Here is a 19,639-nt window from a genome sequence, read left to right as displayed (position 1 = left end):
GAGAAGGCGGGAGAGGCAACAGCAAGTGTAGGGCTGGGAAGGGAACTCAAGTCCATCAGTCAGCTCAGAGCCATACACATCTTCTCACTTACTTTTGGAGGTCCCCTCTGTGCAAATGAGTGGTTTAAAGGCACGTATCAATTACCCTAAGAAATGTGCAAGCCCTGTGAACCAGGCAATTCCTTCAAAGTGTGATATGAAGAAAGCAAAGAGAGGATAACAGGTTTGACCTACTTTGGATAGGAGGAGCAGGGCAAGATGATCTGAGGAGGTGGTCTGTGAGCTGAGACCAGAAGGATGAGAAAGAATCATCCATGGGTACTTCCCTGGTGGCACAATGGTTAAGAATCTGCCTGCCAATGCAGGGGACACGAGTTCGATCCCTGGTCTGGGAGGATCCCACATGCCGCAGAGCAACTAAGCCTGTGTGCCACAACTACTGAGCCTGCTCTCTAGAGCCCGCGAGCCACAACTACTGAAGCCTGCACGCCTAGAGCCTGTGCTCTGCAACAAGAGAAGCCACTGCAATGAGAAGCCCACGCACTGCAACGAAGAGTAGCCCCCGCTCGCCGCAACTAGAGAAAGCCTGTGCGCAGCAACAAAGACCCAATGCAGCCAAAAATAAATAAACAAAAAAGAATCATCCATGGAAAGGGCGGTCTGGGCAGCAGCCCAGAGAATCTCAGAGGCAGAGCTAGCTATGGAATTTGCTAAGCCCAGTGCAGGGGAAAATGCAGGCCCCCAGCCAGGGGTGGGTCAGTCAAGCTCTCCTCCCTGGGGACGCCCCTCCCCAACCCACAGCAGATGGGAGATCCCAAAGAAGCACAACCTCTGTCCCAGGACATACTTGATACCTGGATCCAGACAGGGAGAGAGACCCCTGTTATCACCCGTTAAGTGTGCTGTGGGACTGCCAGCCTGGGTGGAGATGACATCACATCAGCTGCCTGTCTAAACCCTCCCTGCCACACTGCCCTGCAGTGAAGGGCAACAGCAGAATGTGTGCCTCGCCTGCCAGTGCACCTGATCACTGCTCCTGGCAGAGGGAGGCAGTGGCCACAGGGAGGAAGGGGAGGCCAGGTGGGACCGGGGATCCAGGGAGCAGGGGGGCGGCAGGAGGTAGAACCAGAGGAGAGCTGAGGCTCTAAGCCCCGTGCAAAGGGTATGCTCCATTGTCCCATCAGACTTCACTTGTAAAACACAAATTCAAAGATTATTACTGGGAGTTCCCTGGTGGCCTAGTGGTTAGGATTCCAATCTTTCGCTGCTGTGCCTGGGTTCAGTCCCTGGTCAGGGAACTGAGATCCTGCAAGCCGTGCGATGCAACCAAAAAAACAAAAGAAACCCAAGATAATTACTAAGAATTTCAAGATGGCGACCACAAGGCTGCGCTGGTCTCAGACCCTTTAAGCCAGCTCTGCTCAAAACTGACCGGCAGCCAGCATGACCCATCCCAGCAAGCAGTGGGAAACAGATGAGGGGCAGGGGCCACATAATGCCAGGATCTGTGGGTCATTGTAAAGACTTTGGAACTTGGTCTTTGACCAGTGAGAAACCACCAGAGGGTCCCAAGCAGGTGAGTGACACTTTAAGGTCACGCTGGCTGTGGTGTGAAGAGTGGGTTGTGAAGAGTGGAAGTGTGGCTGACCAGTCCAGGCAAGAGATGATGGGGACTAAACTCTGGCAGAGGCCGTGGAAATGGAGAGAAGCGGATGGATGGGAGACGTTTTTTGGACATAGGGTCAAATAAATGGGAGACAAAGACATCAAGGAAACGAGAGTCCAGGGAGTGGAAAGGTTCAACCAAGCAGCCGTCAAAGCCACAGAGAAGAAAGACACATACTGTAGCGGGGAGGAAGACCGCAAAAGCCAGTGCCGGGTCCGTTGGAGACCTGCCTCTAACCCTGGGTCTCAGGAACCTCAGTTTTGCAAATGGTACTTGGTTGCGTTGTTCTTGTATCTGGCTGAGCCAGGTAGAACGAAGCGAGGTCTTCTCTGTCCTCCTAGCATGATGGACCTCTCTGACCCAATCTTTTCCAGCAGACACTAGCCCAGAGGCCTCGGCTTGTCAGCTTGCAGGACGTCTTGCCTGGGGAAGCCAGCAAAGGCTGAGGGTGCCTGTCCTTCCCTCCCATGCCCAGCATGATGGCCTTGCCTCCTAAAACCCACATACAAGAATGGGAACAAAGGTGAGCCCACAGGAGGGCCAGGGATGAAAGGAGAAACGGGAGTTCTATCTGTGAAATCAACCTGAGCCTTGGTTATCTCGAATGTAAAGAGTGGCCTTCCCACCTGACCAACCCCTGCCCTGTCTCTGTGGCTCTGAGGACCTGCAGGAAGGCAGGACCCGGCTGTTCTCCTAAGCAGAGGCTACGGCTGGGTTGCTACTTTCATTCAAACATCAGTGACAAAGAAACCTCAAGGTCTCCTTTTTGTAAACTGCTTAGAGATGTCAGAAAACAAGGGAAGAGGCACAGAGGAGAAGTGGGGGTGGGAAGACAGGAGGATTAGGGAGGAGGAGAGAAAGGAGAGGCTTGCAAAGCTGAGCACCTGGTGAGCTTGACGCCCACCCGCCAGGCTCCGGGCAGGCTGTCAGCTTCGGAGAAGCGGCCTTGGGAAGCACTGAGGAGAGCGTTCTCACAGGCTTTGCTGGTGCTGATGCAGTTCTGGCTTGGCCTAACCATTGGTCCTTCTTTAATCATTATTAAAAGCCGTCATTTTCTCCCTCCCTGGTGGCCAGTTTAGTGGTAAGAAATTCAACTAAAAGTAATGCCTTAAACCTATTAATTTGGAATGGCCCCAAAGAAGGGGAGCCTGCCAAAAACAGAAAACGCCAAAGGAAACTCTCTCCTTCACATTACTGAGCGGTTCTTCTTGTCCCCCAGCATTTGCATGGAGTGCTGTCTGGGTCCAAGGCTGTGCTCAGAGAGCTCAGGACAGTCCTTTAACTGAGAATAAACAGCAAGGTGAGATTCAGCTTTTCTCAGCATACCTGCAGGAAGTGAATAAGAACTCCCAGGAAAAATAAGTTTGGGAAGCATTGGGTTCAAAGAAGTCAAGTGTGTTTTATAAGAAAGAAATATACTTAAGAGCCTTAAGTGTACGCACGTGCAGTGTGGCTCTCCAAGAAGGGTTTGAAAGGACCTGTTGATTTCCTTCTCAATACACTTCCCCGCCCAGTCCCAGGGAGGAATGCTGGTTGGTCTGAGCCCTGGACGGTGTTTGCTTTATTAAACATGAGCATGTGATGCAGCCCTGACCACAGGTGGTAAGGCTTGGGGACTTCCAGGAAGGTGTTCCTGGCTCTCAAAACAGAACACAAGACAGTACTTGACTGTTCCAGTCTTTGGGCATTATCACAGGAAGAGGTGAGCTTAGAGCTGCTGCAGTCGTATTAGGGTCATGAGGAGAAGGCCAAGAGCATCCAGAGATGCTTATCTCTCTCCCTGGTGTGCGATTAAGCTGTTGCTTTGACTCTTTGGGTTTGTTTCTTCCTTGTTCAGGCCTTGGGTGTTCTGTGTTTTTCAACTCACAGCATCCTGAAACCAGTGGGGACACGGCATGCAGACATTCTCAGATTCCTTTGACTATAGATGGTCCCTCTGACTGCTGTTTACTGAGAATGCTGTGGGAAAGTACACCAGGGTGAGGGACGTGGAGTTGGGGGTCAAAGGCTTCTGTTCTGCTTTAGGTTCTGACAATCACATGAGGTCCTGGGCCTCAGTTTCAACTCTGTGAGAAGACTACCTAACTCAAGTGCCTAATACTCTGCCAGGCACATAGTAGGTATGTCACAAACGTTGTTGTTAATAAAACGGGGCAGGGGAGGAGGAGAGGAGTAGTCCAGTTTCAAATCTCATTTCTGCCTAAGAGTACTAACCATTTCAAAAGTAAAACCTGTGTTTTCTGGCCCCCTACCAGCTTATAGCAGCACCCTCTAGCCCTGCACTCAGCAGGCAAAAGATAAAACAGGGACCATAGATGTCCCAGGTGGGCACCCTAGGTCTGGGGCCACAGCCCCTCACTCTTCTGCTAGAGCAAGCCTGGGTTCTTCTGGGCAATGCCCCCTGAAGGCCGTGTCCCTCTATGCATGCTAATGGCTGTGGGACCCTCCTCAGTGAGAACTTCCACGTGTACTGGTGGCCCTACCTGCCCCAGAAGGACAATCTCCAGTCTAGACACTCATATGGATGCCAAGGGATTGAGTTCCCCCTTGTCCAGGTCTCTGGCTGAGACTCAGAACGGCAGCTGGCAGACAGCTGACCCGGGCTTTGCTCTCTCTCTCTCTCCATCTCTCGTGTCCATTGGGACATTTTATTTGCATGTAAGTGTTACATCCCTAGAAGAAGAATCCCAGGATTTTCCCTCCTGTGTGTTTTCATCCATGATGCCAACTGAGGTCATCACTACAGTGAAACCAAAGAGATAGGGACAGATGGTCCTGCTGTTACCAAATGCACATTCATGTGCCTGATGTCATAGTGAGGCCAAACAATTGGAGTTTGGAGCAGAGAAAGGTTTATTGCAGGGCCAAGCAAGGAGAACAGGTGGCTCGTGCTTAAAAATGCTGAACTCCCTGATGGTTTTCAGGGAGATGTTTTTATAGGTAAAATTTGGGGTGAGGGCTGCAGGGTGTGTGACCGTCCTCTGATTGGTTTGTGGTGAGGTAACAGGGCGGTGCTCCAGGGATCTTGTGCTCAGCCTGAAGTTACCATCCTCCTCTTGGGTGGGAGCCTTAGTTCCTGCAGAAAATGTCAGAGATATGTTGTCGTGTACATTCCTTGAGGAGGAACTAGAACTCTATTTTACTGCACTATTGGTTTTTTGACTGCTCTTTGCTTCTGCATTCTCTCCCTTCCCTGATTAGCAACTGTTTGAATCTGCCCCTTGGAACCCAGGGAAGGTACAGGAGGCAGAAGCCTTTTCCTACAAACAAGAAATGGGAGACACAAAGGCTTTTGTATCCAGAAGGGCCCCACAGGGTCTTGCTTGGTTTCACTGCCATTGTTCTCAATCTTTGAGTTGCACATCAGATCTGGGGCTCCACCCACACTTGTTTAATGTGCCTGTGAGGTTGATAAAAATGTTCCCAGCTCTGTGACCAACAACGATTTCAAAATTGCCAGTGTAACCATGCTTCGTCATCATAGTTAGAAAGCAGGCCATGACTGTAGAGCATGACCTTAAAAGAACCTGGTTTTGCCTTTCTTTTTGGCATTGTTGATGCTCTTGAGAGTATCGGCCTGGACATTATGGTGGCATGGAAGGATGCTGGAAAGACTGGGGCTTTGCTCTGTTGGGTTTGGGCCAATGAACAGCAGGGAGAGGGAGTGACAGTGTATGAGTGTGTATGTGTGCACTCACGCACATGTGCGTGCACACCCAGACACAGTCATGGCTCAGTAGAAACACCTCATGGAAGGAGGTGTTGCAGGAAGGGGGACCCCATCCAGAGCCCGAGAGTGGGCTCTTGTCTAACACTCAGAAATGAATTGTCCGAGGGGACACACGTGCTGACAAAGCAAGAGGCTTTATTGGGAAGGGGCGCCCAGGCAGAGAGCAGGAGGGTAAGGGAGCCCAGGAGGACTGCTCTGCCACATGGTTTGCAGTTTTATGGTGATGGGGTTAGTTTCCGGGTTGTCTCTGGCCAATCATTCTGACTTAGGGTCCTTCCTGGTGGCACACGTATCACTCAGCCAAGACAGATTCCTGCAATGAGGATTCTGGGAGGTTGGTAGGACATACGGACTGACATCTCCTCTCCCCTTTTGACCTTTCCTGAATTCTTCCCATTGGTGGTGGCTTGTTAGTTCTGTGTTCTTACCAGGACCTCCTGTCACATAATAACTCATGCAGATGGTTACTTTGGTGCCTGGCCAGGGTGGGCGGTTTCAGTCAGTGTTTCCCCTAACAGAGTGAGGTAGACCAGGAAAGTATTATTATTCATCTTTTACAGACCAAGAACTAGAGGTTCAGAGAGGTACAGGGGCTGCCCAAGGTGACATACCAGTCAGTGGCAGAGCCGCTTGTGAGAACAGGCCTCTGGCTCCCAGGCCATCTCTCTTACCATGTTCTGTGAAGAACACGTTAGGTGTTCGGCAATGAACAGGACACTCGCTGTTCAAAGATGGAGGAGGGGTGGGCAGATACATAGAGAAGTATTTCTACTGCACCCTGGGGCTCTGAACCCACCAAGAGAACTGGGCACCGCCTCTTTCACTCCTTCTGCCTGCCCCGCTCTCTGAGGGGAGAGGAGACCATGCCACATGGCCAGGTTCTCAGGAGAAAAGCAGAAGAACTGCATCACCCAAGAGGCCAGGTGAGGCAGGGGACCTGGTCATTTCAGGACCACCACCAGCAGAGAAGAAAGGGGAGAGAGGTACCAAGACAGGGTGTTCCCCTGAATTTGGGGATACTTGGGGATTGAAATTCCTCTTTGGGCAACACTTTAAATATGACAGTTCTCTGCCACTGGACTGTGGGAGTCCTAACTTATGAACTGTTACAAGTACATGGTAGTCATGCCCAGTGTTAGTTTGGAGGAATGCTTGATGGGAGGGTGCCAATCTAGGAAGGCTTCCTGGAAGACGTGCTTCTTGAGCCAAGTTATAGAGTTTTGCTTCTTCTCTGAAGTGCATAGGAATCACCTGGGGTCTGATCCAGTAGGGCTGGGGTGGAGCCTGCAATTCTGCTCTTCTTACAAGCTCCCAGGTGGTGCTGAAGCCTTGAGTAGGAAAGTTACAAAGGTAAGAGTTACTGTTACCGAACTGACCTTGAGTCTGCTCTCCTGCTGCAAAGCAAAGCCAATTTACTGACCCTGGGTTGTGGTCAAAGTACAGCATTTACTGCAGGTGCCAAGCAAAGAGAACATGCAGCTCACGCTCAAAAGACCAGAGCTCACAATGGCTTTCAGGGAAGGGTTTTTAAAGGCAACATCTGCGGGAAGGGTTGCAGGGTGCATGACTTTCTTCTGATTGGTTGGTGGGGAGGTAACGGGGCGATGTTTTGGAAATCTCAATCATCAACCTTCAGTTTCCAACCAGTCAGGGGTCTACAAGCTCGTGGTCAGCATGCAGACACCATCCTTCACCCGGGTGGCGGGGGGTCTTAGTTTCCGTAGAACAACTCAAAGATATGAGTCAGACTATTATGTATGTCCCTTGAAGAGGAGCTAGGACTCTGTTTTATCGCTGAACTATTGTTTAAAGTATCATTGCTCGACTGCTTTCCTTTGTTTCTGCATTCCCTTACTTCCCTAATTAGTAACTGCCTATGTCTGCTCTTTGGAATGCCGGGAAAGCCTAGGAGATTATAAAGTCTTTTTCTGTAAACAAGAAGTGGGGAACATGGAGGGGCTTTCGTGTCTGGGAGGGCCCCGCAGGATCCTGCTCGGTTTCAATGCTCCCTTTTCTTTAATACTCCTCAATCCTGAGGGGAACAGGGGCGGAACAAGAAAGGGAATAAAGTTTTGGATAGAGTGGTTAATCATAAACTTGGCAGGGGAACTCAGTTTTAGGGGGACTCCGTTTCACGAACTCATTGAAAAGAGGAGTCATTCAGAGAGGACATTCCTGGAAACAGGCAAGATATAACGAAGGTCAAAGATGAGAAGTACCTTGGAGAGCAGGGTGTGTGGAGAAGGGGGTGCGTGAGGCAAGGAGGTGGCTACGACCTCACTTAAGAAGGCTGGGGATGCTGGAAGGGCCAGGTAAAGTGAATGAGGAGCTTGGATTCCTCCCATGAACCACACTCTTCTTGGGGTGGACCCACCTGCCCTCTACCTGAATCCCTGGGCACTAAGGATGTTAAGAATGTTCATCCTTTGGCGTCACACAGCAGATCCTGGTTTCTTCGGGTCTGGCTAGGGGCTCAAATCTGCATTTTAAAGAAGCTCTCAAAATGATTCCGATGCAAACTAAAGTTTGCTAACCTGTGTTGGGCAATTAAAGGGTTTCAGATGGGGGAGGGACAAGATCGAATTTGCATTTCAGGTGGATCCCCTGAAAACCAGAGGAGGATGGGCCAGGAGTAGGGAGGCTGGTGAAGGCTGGTGGTTGTACAGGCCAGAGAAGCTGAGGCCTTGGACCAGGATTCTGGCAATCAGAAGGAAGAAGAGGATGAACGCAGATATTCACCGGTGACTCATCCCAGAGTTACTGCTAGATTCCCAGTCTTGGGTATCCAGGAGTAGGAGAGGTGATGAGTTTCATTTTAGACCTGCCAAGTTTGGGGGGCCATCCAGGAAGAGAAGCCCATCGGGCACTCGGATTTCAGAGTCTGAAGTTCAGTGCAAGGACCAGGTCTGGGTATAGATTTGGAAGTCAGCAACTGTAGTGTATTTACCATTAAACATCACAATGAACTTGGTGTTGGCAGCAGTAGACTTTTCAGACTTTCCCAGGGGAAAGGCAATCTGAGTACTAATTTTGCCAGACATCAATACTGTTATCAACAGTGATGTTGATACATTGTATGTACAGAGAGCAGACTTCCCCGAGAATCTTGAGCACGGCGGAACGTAAGTTCTCCCCTCTTTCAAGTGGTGAGTCTAACTTCCCAAAATTGGTCTGAGAGAAGGAGGAACTCAGTTAAAAGGATCTATCACATCTATCTTTCTGCTGTGATTTGACCTTGTAATGCACATTTTCTGACTCCAAGGGCAAATCATGCCAAATAGGATAGCGTCAGCTCTCCTAAATTTCTCACTCCCTTCACTTAGGGAGTTCCAGTCCTTTCGGACCCCACTCAGTGGGAAGAGATAGACAAGGAGGTGACTATCCATGGTGCCTTGTGTTGAGGGCCCAGAAATCTAAATTAACCTACGTTTTTAGGAAAGGCTTATTGGAAGAGGCAACATCTGTTAGATTTTGAAGGTGGAATAGACGTTAGGTAGATGATGAATAGAGGTGGGGGAGAAGATGCGTTCTAGGAAGAAGACAGCACATGCCAGGCACCAGATCACGAGCTAGGATGTGATCAGGGAAGAGTGAATGATCAGATAGGGCTGGAGCAAAGAGCAGGTGTGGGACAGGGACTGGGAAACGAGCCTAAGTGGGGAGTAGAGCCTAGGATGAAGGGCTGGGTTACATGCAAAGATACGGAATTTAAGGTATCTTAAAAACACTAAGATGCTGTTTAAGGAGGGGCACTTAACTGTGACAGCCAGCTGTGGGGTGCATTCAGGAGGTTTTGCAGTGATCACCCAGGCATGAAGGGGACCTGAACCAAGACAAGTCTTGGCTCTTCCTGACAGCCCAACCCCCAAACAAATCTCCATTCTTCTCCTCCCTACATCTGGCAGCCAAATGAGCCACCATCTCCTGGACCTGGGCTCCACAGTAGCCCCTGACCAGTCTTGCTCCTTCCACGCTTGTACTTCACAACCTGTTCCCCACAGGGCAGCCAGAGTGACCTTTTAAAGATGTATCTGTCCCTTCTCTGCTTAAAACCCTTCCGTGGCTTTCCACTGACTGCTCCTGAAAGAAAATCCAGCCTCCTTACCCGGGTGCATTTGATCTGGCCCTTCCTACCAGTCCAACCTCGTTTCCAGTCACACAGTCTGTCATTGTCCACACTCCTAACACCTGGCCCTTTTTTCTGTTCCTAAAACATGCCCAGCTCATTCCCATTTAGAGCTTTTGTGCCAACTCTTTCTCCTGCCAGGATCCTTACATGGCTGGCAATCCTCGCCTTCCCAGTTGCAATTTAAATAGCACTTCCTCAGAGAGGCTCTCCTTGAAAATCCCCTCAAATCTACAGGAGCACAAATTGCTCTGTTTCAATTCTCTGAGCAGCTCTCATTACTCTCAGGCATTTCTCTGTTTATTTGTCCACATATCTATTATCTCCCTCCTCTGTAGTCAGTAATCTCCAAAAATGGCCACCGTCAATTCTTCCTCTCATTGTATGCACACTGATCACGAGGTGGGGTCTGATTCTCCTTTCATTGAATCTGGACTGGGCTTTTGACTTCTTATTACTTGCTTTGACTGACAGAATGCAGCAGAAAGGATGCTGTCCAAGTCCTGGGCCTAACTTTTAGGAGACGTGTGAGCTTCCACTTTTACTCTTGGAAGCTGGCTGCTAGGTAACGAGGCTGACTACCCTGGACCACCATGCTGTGAGGAACTCAGGCTTCCATATGGAGGAGCATGGAAGTGCCAGACATGTGGTGTTGCCTGAGTGTAGATGAGTGAGTGATACCAGCTGGCACCCAGGGAGGTAGAAGAGCCGCCTAACCTAGCCCTGACCAGTTCCTGACCAGAGAATTCTGAGACGCAGTAAGTCCTCGTTGTCTGAAGTCACTAATTTTGCAGGTTTGTTGTGTAGCAGGAGGTAACGGAAACATCTTCCCACCAGAATGAAGCTTCACCAGCTTTGCCTGAAAGTACCTGGCACATGCATAGACTCAGTAGATATTTGTTGAATGCATGAGTTTGGGGAAAATGGAGTGGACCGTTGACCAGAAGTCTCAGTGAAGCAAAAATGTTGATGTTTGACATTGTGAACGCTGGTAACCAAGTTTAGGGATATTGGAGTTTAACGTTTCAGTCCTGAGATTTGAGAACATACAGGATATGGTCATGGTTGAAGTGGTGAGAGGTCAAAGGTCCCCGAAGTTGAGGAGGTGGATAACCTAAGGCTAGGACACCCAGAAGAAAATTAAACTCTCCCAGGATGATGGCAGGACTAGCAGTGGCGAGAGGCCCCGGAAGTTTCCAAATGGGAATTGTAGGGGGCCCATGAGGGGAAGGTGGTTTCCTTGGAGAGATACATTACAGTGTCAACCAAGGCAAAAAAGAGTCTGCGCACGGGAGTAGGATGGAGAGGCCGTTCACAATGGAACAGAGGAGGCCAACCCAAAGGAAGGGGTTGTCAGGGAAGGCTGCAGTGGGAGATGGGGCTGGGGGGGGTGGGAATGGGGGAGCGCGGAGGGGGTGTCAGAAAGCTCTGCTGGCCTGAGAGTCGAGCAGAGCACAGATGAGGCTTTCACTCTGGGCGGAAGTGGAGGATGACCGGGATGAGATCATGAGGGAAGGTAACTGGTCTCAAGATTCTGGCCAGCCTGGAGGTATAAAAATTTAGTTTTCCTGCCAACACAGCCAGAGGATAGATAACGTTTGCTGTTGGCAGTAGAGTCGGCAATCTGAGGATTTGCTCGGGATTCCAAAAGAAATGCGAAAGGAGGCCAGTGGGGCGTGGTTAGGCCCAAGTCGGGAAACACCCAGCGGGCCTGCTGGCTTAGGCACAGCCCCTCTGAGCAGAGAGGGGAGGTGTGGGCAGGCTGAGTCCTGGGGTCAGAGGGCAGGGCTCACCTGGACTTCTGTGCTCTGCAGAGCTTGGCTTTACAGGAAGGGTTGGCATGGCTGGTCGAAGTTACCTACCTGGACCGGCAACCCTAGCAGTCAGTGGAAAGGGGAACTGGCTTGAGTGGCATCTTTTCAAATCCTTGGAAACAATAAACTTTATTATTATTCTTTCATAGTATAAAAGTGAAGCATGATTAACGTAAAAGCTTTGTTTTCAAATCTCCAAAGCAAAAAGGCCTTCCACCCCACATTCCTCATTCTTGTCTCCTTCTACATACAAAACAATGAACATGAATGAGTAAGAGATACATTCTTAACATACTATTAAATTCTCGTTTTAATAATGCAGTCACAGTCTCCCTGGGCTATTCTATTTCTTGCCCTGGTTCTCAAGTCAAATGGAACCAAGCGAAGAATGGGTGATAGAACTAAACAATGGATTCCTTCAAGCCCTGCAGGTCTATTACTCAAACTGAAAGGTATTTATTAAGCATGACCCATTAGTCAGGACCGTTTTGATTACAAGTGACTGAAACCCAAGGTAAGCTGATTTAGGCCAAGAAGGAAATTTAGTGGTTTATACAAATGAAAAAAGGAGAAGTCCAGAAGGTCAGCTCAATCAGCTGCTCAAATGGTGCTGGCAAGAATCTCTTCCCTCAGTGCCTCATCTTCTCAGCTGTGATTTTTCAAGGTCAGCTCTGTCTCAGCCAGGATTTCCCCAATTAGCAACCCCCAAGGACTCCAGGCTTACTTGCTGAGGACTTAGTAGCACCAGCAAAAAGATTCCTTTTCTCCTACAGCAAAATGCTGAGGTATGGTTCTCATTGGTTGTGCTTGGGTCACGTGCCCTTCCCTGAACCAATCATGACCAGGAGGATGCAGTGCTCTCATTGGCCAGACCTGTACCTCATGCCTGCCTCTGAGGTAGCAGTGGTGGCATCAGTCCCATACAAGCCACATAGAAACAAAAGCTGCCGTTACCACAGGGAGGGGCGTGGCGTGGCGTGGACAGCTGATGCAAACAACAGCTGCTAACACAGGCCAGCTTCATGGATGTGTGACCGTGCAGTCATACAGGGCGCAGCGCTTAGAAGGACCCTGTGCTTGGTTTAATATTCTGCTGTCACCAGTTTGAAATTCTTAACAATTTTTGAAATGTGTGACTGCACATTTTTTCATTTTTCACTGGACCATACAAATAATGCAGCCAGTCTTGATGCTACACTACTGTGTGCACTGGGAAGGCTTCCAGAAACATAAGACATAGTCCCCTCAGAGACAAGGAAACACAGGGCACATTTGGGAAGAAGCAGGTAGCCTGTGCTGGTTTAAACCCATAAGGAAATAGTAGAAACTTATTTCTTTCGTTTATTCACTCATTCACTTACTGATTCATTTAAAACCTTATTAAGGAGATCCTGCTACTGCTAAGGAACAGGGCGAGGAAAACAAATGACTGTCAAGACCCCCCAGAAGCTCATAGTCTGTTGGGAGGGGAGGTGTGTACACAGACACAGCACAGCAGAGTAAGGGTTGGGATAAAAATAAGCATGGAAAGCTGCCGGAGCACAGAGAGGACACCGCCACCCAACCTGGAGGTGGGTACGGTCAGTGTAGTCCCAGGGGGGAGGCATGTGATAGACCACAGGCCACAGTCACGGAGCACGTTAAGCTTCTTGGTTGGCAGTTGATAGGGAAACTCACGCAGATGGTTCCACAGAGCGGGAGACATCACGTACCGTGCTTCCGCATTGAGTTTATAGATGAGCCATCGTGCAGGGTGTCTAACAGCCCCCAGGACCACCATCGTCCCCCCAGTCCCCAACCCAGCCACTGACTAGCCTTCAGGCCTAACACTTCCTGCAATCTAGTACCAGACCTAAATGGCAAGACTTTTGAAGCTATCAACTCAGCAGGTAAAATATTTCTTGCATCTCAGACAGACTACAGCAAATGACTTGAATGACCCAATAAGGAGACAGCACTGAAAGAATTGAAATCCTCCGACCTGTGGACTCTTCATGTATAAGAGCCACCTTCACCCTGTTTTAACAAATGAATGACTTATCCCCATATACCAGTTTCATTTACTGACACTTTGGGCACCGATAGACTCACGCTGGGCAGTGTGACGTTTCTCCAGCACACTTGACGCCTTGTCCCTTTCGAGAATCGTCATGGACTTAGGCTTTTCACAGATTCATCTCGTTCCAGTTAGCTATGATCACCGTTTTCTCAAAAAATTACAATTCGCTCAAAAGTTAAAATTGCTCCAAAAATAAAATTAAAACACAGTCCCTGCCCTCAAGAAACTTACATTCCTTTTGATAAAACAATAGCTAACACACATGGAAAATATAGTGAAGAGAGCAAGGCAGCACGTGAATGTCCGAGGCTGTTCTGTCTGGGAGTTGGGCAGTATCCTCCCTACCAGACAATCTGTGAATGTACTGAATTACTTGGGAACTGAGAAGTCTCCTCTGGAAAGAAAAGTTGAATTTGGTCTGCAGCTGGGTTCAGGCACCTACAAATGTGTCGGGGGGAAGGGCACACCTGACGGTACAAAGCTGGGGAGGAAGAAGCAGCATGACTGAGGGTCCAGCTGCCGAGGGAAGAAAGGTGAGTGAGGGTCAGTATCACTCCTGAACCAGCGTGAGGCCTCCTGCAAGCAACAAGTAAAGGCTTCAGAGCAACAAATAGCTGAAACACTGAGTAACGTAGAATTTATTTTTACTCTTATCACTTGTGGTTCTGGGGGCTGACTGGGGTCAGCAAGGGTCTCTGATCTCCGATTTCCAAGATTATGGTCAGATGATGGCTGCACCTGGAGTCAGCTTTGTGCTGACTGTTGGCTGGGCTTTCCACCAGAACACACCCCTCTGGGTGGCCAGGCTCGGGTTCCAAGAGCAAGGCGGGGCTCAAGCCTTGTCTACGCTTCTGAAGGCGTGGGGCAGCTCTCACCTACGTCCTATTGGTCAGGCAGTTTCAGAGACCAGATTCCAGGAGAGGGGGCCTAGAGCACCATCTCTGGTTGAGAGGGGTGTCAAAGAACTTGGGGGCCACTTTAAAATATGGAAGCACTAAGTTTTTTGTGTGACGTGTCTTACATGAGTTCCCTCATTTAATTCTCACAACTATTAAGACCATTTTGTATGTGAGGAGCCAGGCACAGAGGATAGTGAGACCCAGAGAAAGTTAGCCTCTTGCCCAAGACCACACAGCACTTCAGCTCCAATGCCTGTGTGCTTAACTACCATTCTGCTGGGTTCCCAATACCCGGGGCAAGGGGAATCTTCAAGGGGCTGAGACCTGAGTGGGTGGGAAGCCCGAGCAGTGGTAAGCTGGGCTCTGATGTCGGTGTGACTGCATTGGCCCGGAAGGTGCTCGCTCAGAGCTCTCAGCATTGGGGTTGTATATTGCACTACAGAGCCTTTTCACTAGAAAGGGATTTGGAGCAGAAAAGACCTTGGTGTGGGCTGACCTACCCACGGAGGCCTTTGTGGGTACTTTTATTTTGTTAGGCCTTGAAAGGCAGGGAGGATTTGAGTTGTGGGAAGGAATGGAAAAGAATTATGAAGGTGTTCTTGTCGGCTCTCAGGTCCCAGGCTTTGGTCTTCATTTGCTCCAGGGGTGAGCCCATTTTCCCGACACAGCCCATCAGTATCTCATGTCAAATATAAGTCATTCCGGGCTTCCCTGGTGGCGCAGTGGTTGAGAGTCCGCCTGCCGATGCAGGGGACACGGGTTCGTGCCCCTGTCCGGGAAGATCCCACATGCCGTGGAGCGGCTGGGCCCGTGAGCCATGGCCGCTGAGCCTGCGTGTCCGGAGCCTGTGCTCCGCAACGGGAGAGGCCACAACAGGGAGAGGCCCGCGTACCGCAAAAAAAAAAAAAAAAAAAAAGTCACTCCTTCCTTATATGTCTTCACTTGGCGGACGTGTAATTTGCCAATAAGACATTAAGTTCAACTAAAATAGCTTTGTCCTACTACACACAAAGCTTCTACAGGGGTTGTGTTAATACATGGTCCCACCACAGAACACAAAGAAGTTTCCACAACAGGAAACCTCAGTGGCTTATCCTCTCTGTGCGAGGGTCTGTTGAAAAGGGCAGGGAGTCATTTGGGAGGAAAAGAAGATTGGAGTTCCAACTTAATTCTGGCATGATCATGTGGTTGGAGGGCAAAACAAAAACCTGTAGCCTTACTTTGTGTTCAAAGTTCACTAGGAGAGATTGCATGAGACTCTTTGATCTTGTAGGTCAGGGCACCAAGGCTTCAGGGCTCTTGAGTTTATCTTGTGGCAAAGCTGCTGGATTTCGGAATAAAGACCTATGGTTAGAGTGTAATTTCTTGCCCTGCTCTCTGCAGCGTGGGCAGGGTCTGCATCACCCAGCTCATCTCGAGGGAGAGAGGATCTGTGGCCGCAGTTTTCCAAAATCATCCAAACTGGGAACCAAAAGAAGAGAGTTTTGAGGCCCATCAACTCTCTGAGGAAATCCTGGAAAACATTGTGATCAAAAGACACTTCCTTCACTCTGTATGACAGACTCTAGGTCCGTCCACCTCACTACAAATAACTAAATTTCATTCCTTTTTATGGCTGAGTAATATTCCATTGTATATATGTGCCACATCTTCTTTATCCATTCATCTGTCACATATATATGGAATCTAAAAAAAAATGGTTCTGAAACACCTAAGGACAGGACAGGAATAAAGACGCAGACGTAGAGAATGGACTTGAGGACACGGGGAGGGGGAAGGGTAGGCTGGGACGAAGTGAGAGAGTGGCAAGGACATATATACACTACCGAACATAAAATAGATAGCTAGTGGGAAGCAGCCACATAGCACAGGGAGATCAGCTCGGTGCTTTGTGACCACCTAGAGGGGTGGGATAGGGAGGGTGGGAGGGAGACGCAAGAGGGAGGAGATATGGGGATGTATGTGTACATATAGCTGGTTCACTTTGTTATACAGCAGAAACTAGCACACCATTGTAAAGCAATTATACTCCAATAAAGATGTTAAAAAAAGAGAGAGAAAAAAGGACACTTTCTTCCTTAAAGCCAGGGTACTCTCTCAGCAAAACTGAGCCTGGAAGCCACAGGAACTGCTTGGGCATTGCTCCCCGTGGTGAAGATCAAACAGATGTTTAACCTTAGGGATGGTGGGGTTTTAGCCCCTAACCAGCAGAGGATCCAAAGGAATTAGGTGGGGTTTTTTGCACATAATACACTTATACACAGAGAGAGCAAGGCCAGCCTTCAAGTTCAAAGGAGACATCCATTTCTGGCAGGCTACTTTAAAAAATATTTTTTTTTAGCTCAAGAAATATATGCTAATTTCAGAAAAAGCGTAAAACTGCAGGAAAAAAAAAAGCCACCTGTAATCCTAATACCAGAAATAATTACTGCTATATTGGTATATTTCCAGACTTTTTTCTATGCATATATATTCATATATAAGTGGTTATATTGTTATGTTACTTGCTCTTTTTAACGGAACACTATATCATGAAGGTTTTTCATATCAAGAAATGCACTTCAATGATATTGTGTTTATCTTTGCTGAGCTGTATTACTTATTTAATGAATCTTCTATTAGGTCTCAGGCTTTGGTCTTCATTATGAATGTTGTCTACAATTTTTTTTTTTGCTATTATAATCAACACTGTAGTGACTACTCTTAATTATTAGGACATGTTCCAAAGAATGTAATTGCTAGGTCAACGCTTATGAATATATTTAAGGCTTTTGATACTACATCAGTCAGAATAGGCTAAATGTTGTAACAAATACCCCCCAATCTCAGTGGCTTAACACAATAAAGATTTATTTCTCTCTTAAGTTGCAGTTCAATGTAAGTTATGTGGTTGGAGGTGGAGGGAGCTCTGCCCAGTCACCCGGAAACAGGATTTGTTCATATGATGGCTCCCCATTTGCCAGGACCTTGGAGTTCTTCCCTGGATGTTCTGATTTCAGCCAATAGGCAGAGGGAGAGGGAGAAAGGGAGGGAGAAAGAGAGCAAGCACAAGTAATCACGTGGAGAATTGCACAGGTGGTTTTAGGGCCGGACTTGGAAGTGACTCATATCACTTCCTCTGCCACCTTCCCTTTGTCCAGAACTCAGTCAAATGACCATTCCTAACTGCAAGGGAGGCTGGGAAATGTAGTCTTAGTGTGTGTCCAGGAGGAAAACACAGAGTTTGATGAACACAGAGTATGGTCTCTGCCTCAAACTTGCCAACCAACCAAGTTTTTCCACTTTATATTTCTACCAGAGGATATGAGAATTCCTATTTCCTTACACCCTCCATTATTAAGAGGATGACATATTTTGTGTGTTTGGTTTTCTGTAGATCAGTATGTGACTTTGTTGCTTCTCTGCACCTGTTTCTCTCATTGAGAGAGAGATTATCTCTCTCTGAGATAATCTCACTGCGATCAGGCCCATATCCTCGGGAGAGACAGGACTCTACATTCCCGACTGCTTTCGGGAGAGCCAGCCTGCATCCCTATCTCCTAGGCTTGTTACTGAACCAAACTCAGGTCTGCTCGCCCAAGGGTGCAGTAAAGCCAACCTACTGACACCGGGTTGTGGTGAAGAAAAGTGCAGCATTCATCACAGGGAACCAAGCAAGGGGTCCAGGGCAGCTAGTGCTCAGAACACCTGAACTCCCAGGCGGTTTTCAGGAAAGCATTTTAAAGGCCAGGTGAGGTGGGGCAGTCACAGGGTACGTGAGCAGCTCGTGCACAATTCTCTGATTGGTTGATGGTGTGATAACAGGGCGGTGTCCCATTATCAATGCTTAGGCGTTAGTAGGTCTGGGGGCTATGTGCTCATGGTCATCAAGTAGTAAATTTCTTCCATTTGGTGGGGATTTTAGCATCTATAAAACAGTGCAAGAAATGTGTATCAGATACTGTTATCTAATGTGTATCAGATACTGTTATCTAGGTACTTCAGAGAGGAGCTACCGCAAAGGGTATGGGGGAGGGGTCTGTCCCAGGAAGGCCCCATAGGGTCCTGCTCAGTTACAGGCTGGCCTGAGTTTCTGGGTCTTGCTGCCTGTTCTTCCCTCTCCCCTTCCCTTCCCTGCTGTAGAAGAAGGTGTGGTGTGCAGTTGTTTGTAATATAGGTGACCCTGGCAGGGACCCTGCCCCAAGCCCCAGTACAATCCCTGAATGCCTGGCTCACGCAGGGGCACGGGGAAAAGATTGAAGCTCTGCATTTTCTGTGCCATCTGGTGTTTCCAGTTTATGATACATTTTCACAGAATAAAAAGGTTAGAGAATGGAACTGGGAGGTGAAAATAGCAGCCGGATGCTGACTTGACACACTGACCTTGACCAAATCATCCAGTGGCTTGTCCTTAGCACTCAGTGTTCCTCCAGAATAATCTCCCGAGTGAGTGGTGGATGTCACGAGTAAACTGCTTAGAAATCATAGAGGGAAGGCAATAGAATTGTGCAAAGTCTGTGCTTGTCTCTCTCCAAGTGAACCCACATTGCTGAACACCAGCGCACGTCTGAGCTGTGGTTTCCTCCTTGTTCTGAAATATGGTTTCTAGAAGAGAATGCTTGTGAATGGCTTCTTGTTCACATCTTCCTCAGGGACTGCTGGCTGTTGCCTGACGACTGTCTGGAAAAGCAAGGTTTCCAACGAGGTCTTTGCAGAGTCTTCACAAAGTGTACTCACCCAGTCCCTCCAGGGAACTGAGCACATGGGCATCAGCACAGCAGAGAAATGCAAACCAAACAAGTCAGAGATTTTCCAGGCAGGCCAAGCTTCTGGGCCTCGGCATTCTGAAAAGCCCAGGGCAATTCATGTGTTTTCCAAGTGGCACCCTCTGAACCCTCCCCGAGAGGCAGTCATGGTCTCTGAGGGGAGATAATAGCTGGGCCTCCTGGGCGAGTGAGTCTCACCAACCGTAAGGCTGGCTTACGACCTAGAAATGGAAACAGGAAGTGGCTTAGAAATATAGAGAGTACAGCTGAGGCAGGGCTGCAGAAGTCTCCTCAGAGGAGATGGTGTGCCGTGGGCAGACGTGAAGCCTGGCATCTTTTCTTTCTCTCCATTACCGTGATGCCTTCTGGCATCAGGGCAGGGCTGAATTGTCTGGATGGGGGATGGGATGTCTTACTGGGGGTGGTGTACAGGGGTGGCGGAGGGGGACCACTGTGGATCAGTAGTCTCTCTCCGGAGTGAGACCGTCTGTGGGATGCCACAGCCCCTTTCCACCTCATCTTTGCAAGTGGGATAAGTTTTGCTGGGCCTTATAGTCTAAACTCTTAAGGCGCTTTCAATAGTTCTCGGAGGGTACTCTG

General features: G+C 48.8%; 1 long non-coding RNA gene and 1 pseudogene across 1 annotated transcript; both read right to left on the bottom strand.

Annotated features, from left to right (window-relative positions):
• Positions 1–4,339: 4,339 nt before the first annotated feature.
• On the bottom strand, positions 4,340–13,488 carry LOC116748625 (annotated as a pseudogene).
• Positions 13,489–17,130: 3,642 nt separating this feature from the next.
• LOC116749958 lies at positions 17,131–19,208 on the bottom strand. Its single transcript, XR_004348754.1, has 2 exons — positions 18,657–19,208; positions 17,131–18,201 (listed from the first exon to the last, which is right to left on the bottom strand). It is a non-coding gene; the product is annotated as an uncharacterized LOC116749958 (long non-coding RNA).
• Positions 19,209–19,639: the final 431 nt, after the last annotated feature.

The sequence above is a fragment of the Phocoena sinus genome, chromosome 2 (assembly GCF_008692025.1).
Source record: "Phocoena sinus isolate mPhoSin1 chromosome 2, mPhoSin1.pri, whole genome shotgun sequence".
Lineage (NCBI taxonomy): Eukaryota > Metazoa > Chordata > Mammalia > Artiodactyla > Phocoenidae > Phocoena > Phocoena sinus.
The sequence above is the reverse complement of the archived record's forward strand: the minus strand, read 5'-3'. Positions and strand labels throughout refer to the sequence as shown.